Source organism: Budorcas taxicolor, chromosome 17 (genome assembly GCF_023091745.1).
Source record: "Budorcas taxicolor isolate Tak-1 chromosome 17, Takin1.1, whole genome shotgun sequence".
Taxonomy (NCBI): Eukaryota; Metazoa; Chordata; class Mammalia; order Artiodactyla; family Bovidae; genus Budorcas; species Budorcas taxicolor.
In genome coordinates, this window is record NC_068926.1 from 70,474,189 (window position 1) to 70,483,909 (window position 9,721).

The window sequence follows — 9,721 nt, forward strand, 5'->3', positions numbered from 1 at the left end:
AATCCTGAAAGATGATGCTGTGAAAGTGCTGCACTCAATATGCCAGCAAATTTGGAAAACTCTGTGAGCGGCTTCACTTCCACTTTTCACTTTCATGCATTGAAGAAGGAAATGGCAACCCACTCCAGTGTTCTTTCCTGGAGAATTCCAGAGATGGGGGAGCTGGTGGGCTGCCGTCTGTGGGCTTGCACAGAGTTGGACATGACTGAAGCAACTTAGCAGCAGCAGCAGTGGCCACAGGACTGGAAAAGGTCAGTTTTCATTCCAATCCCAAAGAAAGGCAATGCCAAAGAATGCTCAAACTACCGCACAATTGTACTCATCTCACATGCTAGTAAAGTAATGCTCAAAATTCTCCAAGCCAGGCTTCAGCAATACGTGAACCATGAACTTCCAGATGTTCAAGCTGCATTTAGAAAAGGCAGAGGAACCAGAGATCAAATTGCCAACATCCACTGGATCATGGAAAAAGCAAGAGAGTTCCAGAAAAACATCTATTTCTGCTTGATTCACTATGCCAAAGCCTTTGACTGTGTGGATCACAATAAACTGGAAAATTCTGAAGGAGATGGGAATACCAGACCACCTGACCTGCCTCTTGAGAAACCCAAATGCAGGTCAGGAAGCAACAGTTAGAACTGGACATGGAACAACAGACTGGTTCCAAATAGGAAAAGGAGTATGTCAAGGCTGTATATTGTCACCCAGCTTATTTAACTTCTATACAGAGTACATGATGAGAAACGCTGGACTGGAAGAAGCACAAGCTGGAATCAAGATTGCCAGGAGAAATATCAATAACCTCAGATATGCAGATGACACCACCCTTATGGCAGAAAGTGAAGAAGAACTCAAAAGCCTCTTGATGAAAGTGAAAGAGGAGTGCTCGTTTCGGCAGCACATATACTAAAATTGGAACAATATAGAGAAGATTAGCATGGCCCCTGTGCAAGGATGACATGCAAATTCGTGAAGCATTCCATATTTTTAAAATGTCTATCCTTATGCCACTAAAAAGAAAAAAAAAAAGAAAGTGAAAGGGGAGAGTTAAAAAGTTGGCTTAAAGCTCAACTTTCAGAAAACTAATATCATGGCATCTGGTCCCATCACTTCATGGGAAATAGATGGGGAAACAGTGGAAACAGTGTCAGACTTTATTTTTGGGGCCTCCAAAATCACTGCAGATGGTGATTGCAGCCATGAAATTAAAAGACGCTTGCTCCTTGGAAGGAAAGTTATGACCAACCTAGATAGCATATTCAAAGGCAGAGACATTACTTTCCCAACAAAGGTCCATCTAGTCAAAGCTATGGTTTTTCCAGTGGTCATGTATGGATGCGAGAGTTGGACTGTGAAGAAACTGAGCGCCAAAGAATTGATGCTTTTGAACTGTGATGTTGGAGAAGACTCTTGAGGGTTCCTTGGACTGCAAGGAGATCCAACCAGTCCTTTCTAAGGGAGATCAGTCCTGGGTGTTCTTTGGAAGGAATGATGCTAAAGCTGAAACTCCAGTACTTTGGCCACCTCACGTGAAGAGTTGACTCATTGGAAAAGACTTTGATGCTGGGAGGGATTGGGGGCAGGAGGAGAACGGGACGACAGAGGATGAGATGGCTGGATGGCATCACGGACTCCATGGACGTGAGTCTGAGTGAACTCTGGGAGTTGGTGATGGACAGGGAGGCCTGGCGTGCTGCGATTCATAGGGTCGTGAAGAGTCAGACACGACTGAGTGACTGAACTGAACTGAACTGAATGACATGTGACATTGAGCATCCTTCATGCTTATTTGCATGTCAGAAGATATCTGTATATTTGAACAGATGTCTGTTGAGATCTTTTGCCCATTTTCAAATCAAGTTGTTCATTTTCTTATTGTTAAGTTTTAAGAGTTTTTTGTATAGGTTAATAGTCTGTGTGATGTGTCTATTACAAATATTCTTTCCCAGTCTGTGGCTTGTCTTCTCATTCTCTTGATATAATTTTGATAGACATTCTCAAATTACTCTGTTAAAATTGACATCTATTTGTACTTTCACCTGTAATGTGTGAGAGTAAATGTTTTCTCTCATGACACAATGTATTATCAATTTGTGATTTTTTTCCAGTATGATAAGTAAAAAATAGTACTTACTGTAGTCTTGATTTCATGTACTTTATTAGTGAGAGACTGGTTATTTTTTATTATGTTTATGTGCCATTTGTATTTTATTTTGTATGAATTATTTGTATTTTTTATTCATTTTTCAGTTAGGATTGGCTCTTACAATTGCCGTGGATGGTTAGACTATGAATAAACAAATTCTGTGGACTAGTTTAGAGCAGAGCTCGATATCCTCAAAAGTGTCCTCTCAACACTCCTCATTTTCACATACTTCTTTGACCCTTAGATCCATTCACTGCCAGCATCATCTGTAGCTCAAGGTCCTGAATTTTCATTGACTGTTTTTTGTTTTGACTGATGTTATGATTTGTTCAATATTTGATACTGAGTGTGATTTTTACCCAACTCAAATACTCCATTCTGTGCCAGGATTATCACTCTGGGAAATCCCATTCTTCTTACTCAGCAATATCTTCAGGTTTCGTACATAATCTTTTTATATGCCAACTATGATAATGAAATAGCACAGAGAGTTACTCATCCTTATAAGTATTTCAAAATTCCCTTTAACTCAATACTACTGCTATTGCTGGGCTTCCGTGATGGCTCAGCAATGCAGGAGACACAGGAGACACGGGTTCAATTCCTGGGTTGGGAAGATCTCCTGGAGGAGGGCATGGCAACCCACTCCAATATTTTTGCTGGGAAAATCCCATGGACAGATGAGCCTGGCAGGCTCCAGTCCACGGAGTTGCCAACAGTCAGACAGGACTGAAGTGACTGAGGTCAGACGGGACCCATGCATGTGCTGCCATTGTTACAGTGGAGTCACCGTCACTTCCCAGTGTCTCTGATGTCAGGTGTGTCGTGCAGTTAGCAAGTGTGACAGCCAGGACAGGAAACAGATCTAACTCGATTTAAAGCTCTTTAACTTATCTATCCGTCCCCCATCACGCATTAATCCACCTGCCCATCCACTCTTCATCCATCCAAGAGCAATGAGTGATTACTCTTATTTCAAAAAGGATCTAAAAATATCTACACATTCGCGTTCATAGCAGCATTAGTCACAATGGCTAAAAGGTGAAAGCAACCCAAATGTCCATGAATAAGTGCATAAGCAAAATGTGCTATATGTAAACAATGAAATTATTCAGCTTTAGAGAGGAAGGAAATTCTGACACATGCTGCAACCTGGATGCTAAGTGAAATCAACTAGTCGCAAAAGGCCCAGTACTATATGATTCCACTTAGATGAGATATCTACTTTCCACTTTCATGCACTGGAGAAGGAAATGGCAACCCACTCCAGTGTTCTTGCCTGGAGAATCCCAGGGACGGGGGAGCCTGGTGGGCTGCCATCAATGGGGTCGCACAGAGTTGGACACGACTGAAGCGACTTAGCAGCAGCAGCAGCAGAGTAGTCAAGGTCTTAGAGATGGAAAGTAGAATGGTGGTTGCCAGGGGCTGGGTCGGGGTGGGAGGACGGGCAGTCAGTGTATAATAGGTACAGAACTTCAGTTTTCAAGATGAAAGGAGTTCTGTGGGGGATAGTGGTGATGGTCGCACAATGCTCTGAAAGTATTTAATGCAACTGAACTTAAAAATGGTTAAGATGTTGGCTTTTATGTTCTGTGTATTTTGCCACAATTAGAAAAAACCACGTCTATGGTAAGATTTGTTTAGTCAACAGATATTCACTGTGTTCTGTAACTTCCAGGCCATGTGTGCTAGGCACAGGAGATAAACCCTGAGGAAGAAATATGGTCTCTGCTCTCACAGAGGGGAAGAGAGCCAAAAAAAAAAAAAAAAAAAAAGCAAGGAAGTCAGCAAGATATTTATATTTTGTTATGCTGCTAAGTCGCCTCAGTCATGTCCGACTCTGTGCGACCCCATAGACGGTAGCCCACCAGGCTCCCCTGCCCCTGGGATTCTCCAGGCAAGAACACTGGAGTGGGTTGCCATTTCCTTCTCCAATGCATGAAAGTGAAAAGTGAAAGTGAAGTTGCTCAGTCGTGTCTGACTCTTAGCAACCCCATGGACTGCAGCCCAACAGGCTCCCCTGTCCATGGGATTTTCCAGGCAAGAGTACTGGAGTGGGGTGCCATTGCCTTCTCCAATTTTGTTAGGAGTACTGTGAAATTCTCGAACTGGGGTGGGAGTGGGGCTGTTTTAGTTAAGGCAGCCAGAGAAGATGGTAGCTCTTGTTCTTTTTTTGAGTCACTGATCTTGCTGAGAATCTGATGAAAGCTATGGGCCCTCTCTCCAAGAAAAGGTTAATCTGAGCACAATTGTGTGTACAATTTTAACAAGTCCATAGATGTTCAAAACCCACCTCTGAGGGGTCCAAGGTCGAGAACACTTGCTTCTCTGGTTCCCCAGTGTCCTATGGGATAAATTATAAATTTCAGGATGCTTAGTATGCCACACAAGGTCCCTTGTGGTCCAGTTCCTGCCCACATCTCTGGCCTTATCTCTGGCCAGACAAGTAGATCACAAGCACTTACCGTTCCCTGAATACGCACACTGTGTTCTCTCGCATCTCAAAATCGTTCCCCAGCTGTGGCACCATAGGAACTCTTCCCGGAACACTCAGTGTAAATATCCCCTCTTATTGACGATTTCTTTTGTCCCCTCTATCCTTTAGTGGGACAAAATTAAGCCTGATCTACCTCACCTTGTCTCATTATCTATCATGTTATAAATTTTTGTGTTCATTATTTTAACCCATTCATTTGTCCAGCTAATACTTATTGAGCATTTACTATATCTCAGCCCCAGTCCTAGGCACAGGAATGGCCAGGAAATACTGGGGCTACCCACATGAAACTCATAGTGTAGGGGGAACCCTAGATACATAGTTATACAACTAAAAGTCAATTGAAAATTGAGACAAGGACAGGAAGGGCAAGAATAGGGACTGAGAACATGGTTCTCAGAGAGCTTTTAGGCTAGGGGTGGGGTGCAGGTCAAGACGACTCTTGGAAGAAATGTAAGCTGAGATGAAGAGTTGAGAGTCAGCCAGGTGAAGAGTGGGGGAGAAGGCCCCCTTGAGTACGGAACAGCACACGCACATCAGACGCGAACTTTCCTTGATGGGCCGGGAGGGCCCCAAGGCAGAATCTGTGTCTTCTTCCCTTTTTTGGCTAGTGTTTTCTTCCCCACTCACTTTGTTGAGATGTAACTGACAAACCTGTGTGTGTTTAAGGTGTATAATGTGATGATTTGATAGATGGATACATTATAAATGATTACCATGATCAAAGTAATTAACATATTCATCATTTCACACAGTTATCATTTAACACCCCCCAAATGGAAGAAATGCAAACAATATTTGAGGAGTCAATCGGTACATGAAAAGGTGCTTAAGATCACTAATCATCAGGAAAATCCAAATGAAAACCACATCTCATACATCTTAGAATGACTATCATCAAAAAGACAAGAGATAACAAAAACAGGCAAGGATGTGGAGTTGGTAGGAATGTAAATTGGTGCAACCATCATGGAAAAACAGTATGGAAGATATTCCAAAAATTAAAAATAAGAATACTGCGTGATTCAGCAATCCCACTTCTGGGTATCCATTTTAAGGACATGAAATCCATACCTCAAATAGATATCTACACCCTTGTGTTCACTGCAAAGATTGTATCCTATTCAAGTTTGTAACCCCCAGTACCTGCCATACAATGGATAGTCTGAATGAATGAATCCATGAATGAAGCTTCTCAGTATATGATGATCAGGACCAGCCATTAGACGGCAAAGAGAATTCTTTAGATGGAGAAATAAATTCACCTTTTCATTTTGCTCAAGTGACTTGTTGGACAAATGAATGAAACTCTTGAAACTTTTAGGATCAGCCAACAGGTTGGGGAGAAATAATCTGCATGGGGAATTGAATTTTTATGATCTCCAGACTTGGTAGCTTGTGCATGGGTTTTTAAAAGATTGGAGTGAAATTTACATAATACAAAATTAACCATTTTACAGTGAAAAATTCAGTGGCATTGAGTGCATGCAGCTGCCACCTCCCACTGTAGAGGTGATTCTCAGATGACATAGGATGCTTGCCCAAGGTCAAGGCCTAGCCAGGGCTCTGATGCTGGGATGAAGACCACAAGAGGTCAACACCTTGTTGACTTTGGCTTTAGAGTGAGAGTCAGGAGCACTTTGTCCCTTTCAGCTTTCCATTCTGCCCCTATTCCCCCTGGGCCCAGACTGTAGTTCAGGAAAGAGGGGTGGACAGCTGAGGCCAACTCACTGGTTCCCTCTCCCAACTCTTCTATTCATCTTCACCTCCTGGGAGCTTTCTGACATTTACCCCTGAGTCTGGACTTACCCCCTCCAGCAGCTCCCTCCTCCCCTCCCTGCTCTGTTACCAAACTGAACTTGGGTCTGCTTGCCCAGCTCAGCAACTGACTCATCAGGTTATTGTGAAGCAAAGCGCAGCATCAATTTTCAGGGCACCAGGCAAGGAGAATGGGGGCTATTGCTGGGAGACCTGGACTGCTCAGCACCTTTCAGCAAGGGAGCATTGAGGGGAGGCAACATTGAGGGGAGGTTTGCAGGGCGCTCCCATGAGGGATCAGCTCATGGACATTAGTCTGATTGGTGGTGAGGCAACAGGGTGATGTTTCGGGAATCTTCCTTATCAACCTTCTGGTTCCAGCCAGTCTGGGGTCCACGTGCTTGTGGTCAACATGTAATCACCACTGGGGGTGTGTGTCTTAGTTTCTGCAGAACAACTCAAAGATATGAATCAGATTGTTATCCATCTCTCTTCAGGAGGAACTAGGAGTCCTTTGACCATTGTTCTGTTTGTTAGATGCTTATGTCCGCTCTTTGGAACTTGAAGTGAAAATGAAAGTATTAGTTATTCAGTCATGTCTGCCTCTTTGCGACCCCCATTGACTGCCGCTCCTCCGTCCATGGAATTTTCCAGGCAAGAATACTGGAGTGGGTTGTCATTCCCTTCTCCAGAGGATCTTCCCAACTCAGGGATCAAACCTGGGTTTCCTGCATTGCAGGCAGATTCCTTACTGTCTGGGCTACTAGGGAAGTCCACTGGAACTTGAGGAAGACCGAACAAGAAGCAGGGGACATGGGGGACTTGTACTCAGGAAGGCCCTGCAGGGTCCTGCTTAGTTTCAGTCCCCTCTTTTCTTTGTTGTTGTTGTTCAGTGGCTAAGTTGTATATAACTCTTTGTGACCTCATGGACTGCAGCACGCCAGGCTCCCCTGTCCCTCACTATCTCCCAAAGTTTGCTTAGATTCATGTCCATTGAGTCAGTGGTGATATCTAACCATCTCATCCTCTGTCGCCCCCTTCTCCTTTTGACCTCAGTCTTGCCCAGCATCAGGGTCTTTTCCAATGAGTTGGCTCTCCACATCAGGTGGCCAAAGTATTGGAGCTTCAGTTTCAGCATCGGCATCAGTCCTTCCAATGAATAGTCAGGGTTGATTTCCTTTAGGATTGACTGGTTTGATCTCCTTACTATCCAAGGGACTCTCAAGAGTCTTCACTAGCACCACAATTTGAAAGAATCAATTCTTCAGCTCTCAGCCCTCTTTATGATCCAGCTCTCACATCCATACATGACTACTGGGAAAACAGAGCTTTGATTACATGGACCTTTGTCAGCAAAGTGATGTGTCTGATTTTTAATATGTTGTCTAGGTTTGCCAAAGATTTCTTTCCAGTGAACAAAGATCTTTTAATTTCATGGCTGCAGTCACTGTCTCAGTGATTTTGGAGCCCAAGAAAATAAAATCTGTCACTGCTTCCATTTTTTACCCTTTCTATTAATGTTTGTCATGAAGTGATAGGACCAGATGCCATGATCTTAGATTTTTTAGTACTGAGTTTTAAGCTAGCTTCTCTTCAATATTCCTCAATCCTTAGGGGAGCAGGGACTGGACAAGAAAGAGAATAAAGTTTCGGATAGAAAAGTGAAGTATAAATTCAGCAGGGAACATCAGTTTTAGGGGGATTCAGTCTTGGTCCATCAACGCTTTCCACATTCAGATTTCTTTACCATCACTGATTGCAGTGGTTCAAATAATGGCCACCCAGAGGTTACAGGTCTTCACCTTGGAACCTGTCAATGCTACCTTATTTGGAAGAAGGGTCTTAACAGTTGTGATTAAGTTAAGGAGCTTGAGATAAAGATACATCATCTTAGATAATTCTGGTGGGCCCTAAATGCCATCACAAATGTTTTTGTAAAGGAGAGGGAGAGGGAGATTTGGCAGACAAACACAGAGCAGAAGGCAATACGAAGTTGGAGGCAGACAGTGTGATTCCATTTACACGAGAGCCCTAGAGTGGTCAAGTTCGTAGAGACAGAAAGTACAGTGGTGATTTCCAGGGGCTGGGGGAAGAGGGAATGGGAAGTTACTGTTTAGTGGGCACAGTGTTTCATTCTGAGAAAATGAAAAGGTTCTGAAGACAGATGGTGGTGATGGTGGAACAACACGGTGACTGTACTGAATGCCAGTAACTATACACTTTAAAACAGTTAAGGTGGTAAATTTTACGCTATGTGTATTTAACCACTCACACACCCAAAGAGACAGGGGTAGAGATTACAGTGATGTAGCCACAAGCAAGGAATGCTGGCAGCCACTGGAAGCTGGCAGAGGCAAGGAAGGACCTTCCCCTCAAACCTCAAGAGTGTGGCCCTGTTGTCACCTGATTTCAGGCCAGTAGAACTGATTTTGAACTTCTGCCTTCCAGAACAGTGAGAGAACAGATTTGTTTAAACAATTTAACGTACTGCACTGCTGCAGGTGGGCCTCCCTAGCTGCGCTTGTCAGGTGGGGGCCACTCTCCTGCTGTTTGGCGTGGGCTTCTCATTTAGTGGCTCACGGGCTCTGGGGCGCGGTCTCTGCGGTTGTGGTGCACAGGCTTAGCTGCCCTGCAGTGTGTGGAATCTCAGACCGGGGATCGAACCTGTGTCCCCTGCATTGGCAGGTGGACTCTCAAGCACTGGACCACCAGGGAAGTCCAATTTCTGTTTCGTGGGAACTTGCCACTGAGTTCATGGTAATTTCAGACTGAGGAATCTAATACTTAAACTAGTCAACAACCTGATTCTCACACCTGTGCTTATAACCAGGAAAAGGTAAAGCAGAGAAAAATCATGGTAGCCCCCTCAGTCCCTCACTTTTACCCTTTCACTGTCAACAGGCCTCTTCACATCTCATTTGCACCTCATAGGTACATAAGACAGTCTTTGCCTGACTGTCCTTTGTCTCTCTTCAAATGGGAGTCACAGATGCCTGTGAGCTGTCCATGGTCCGCTGCTGGTGATGGCTGAGCTGAGACTCAGGATAGACACATGGGTCCCCTCCCCAGACAATCTCCCAAACTCACGGCCTCCTCACCTAGGCTGTCGACTTTACTGTGGGACAAGAGTTCGGGAGCCGACCATCCCACAATGTGGTCCTCAGGAGTGGCACAGTTTGGCCTGTGAGAGACGGAGGGGCCTGCTGGGGAGGACCTTCCTGGCTGGCAGGAGCAGGCTGGACTCTTGTGAGATCTGCATAGATGAGCAGTGAAAAGGGAGGCAGGAAGAGGAGATGGGACAATTCCCATTTAATGATGAG

The 9,721-nt window shown here is 44.3% G+C and overlaps 1 non-coding gene across 1 annotated transcript; it reads left to right on the plus strand.

Annotated features, from left to right (window-relative positions):
- Nucleotides 1-882: 882 nt before the first annotated feature.
- LOC128062670 (U6 spliceosomal RNA) lies at nt 883-989 on the plus strand. Its single transcript, XR_008200824.1, has one exon. It is a non-coding gene; the product is annotated as a U6 spliceosomal RNA (small nuclear RNA).
- Nucleotides 990-9,721: the final 8,732 nt, after the last annotated feature.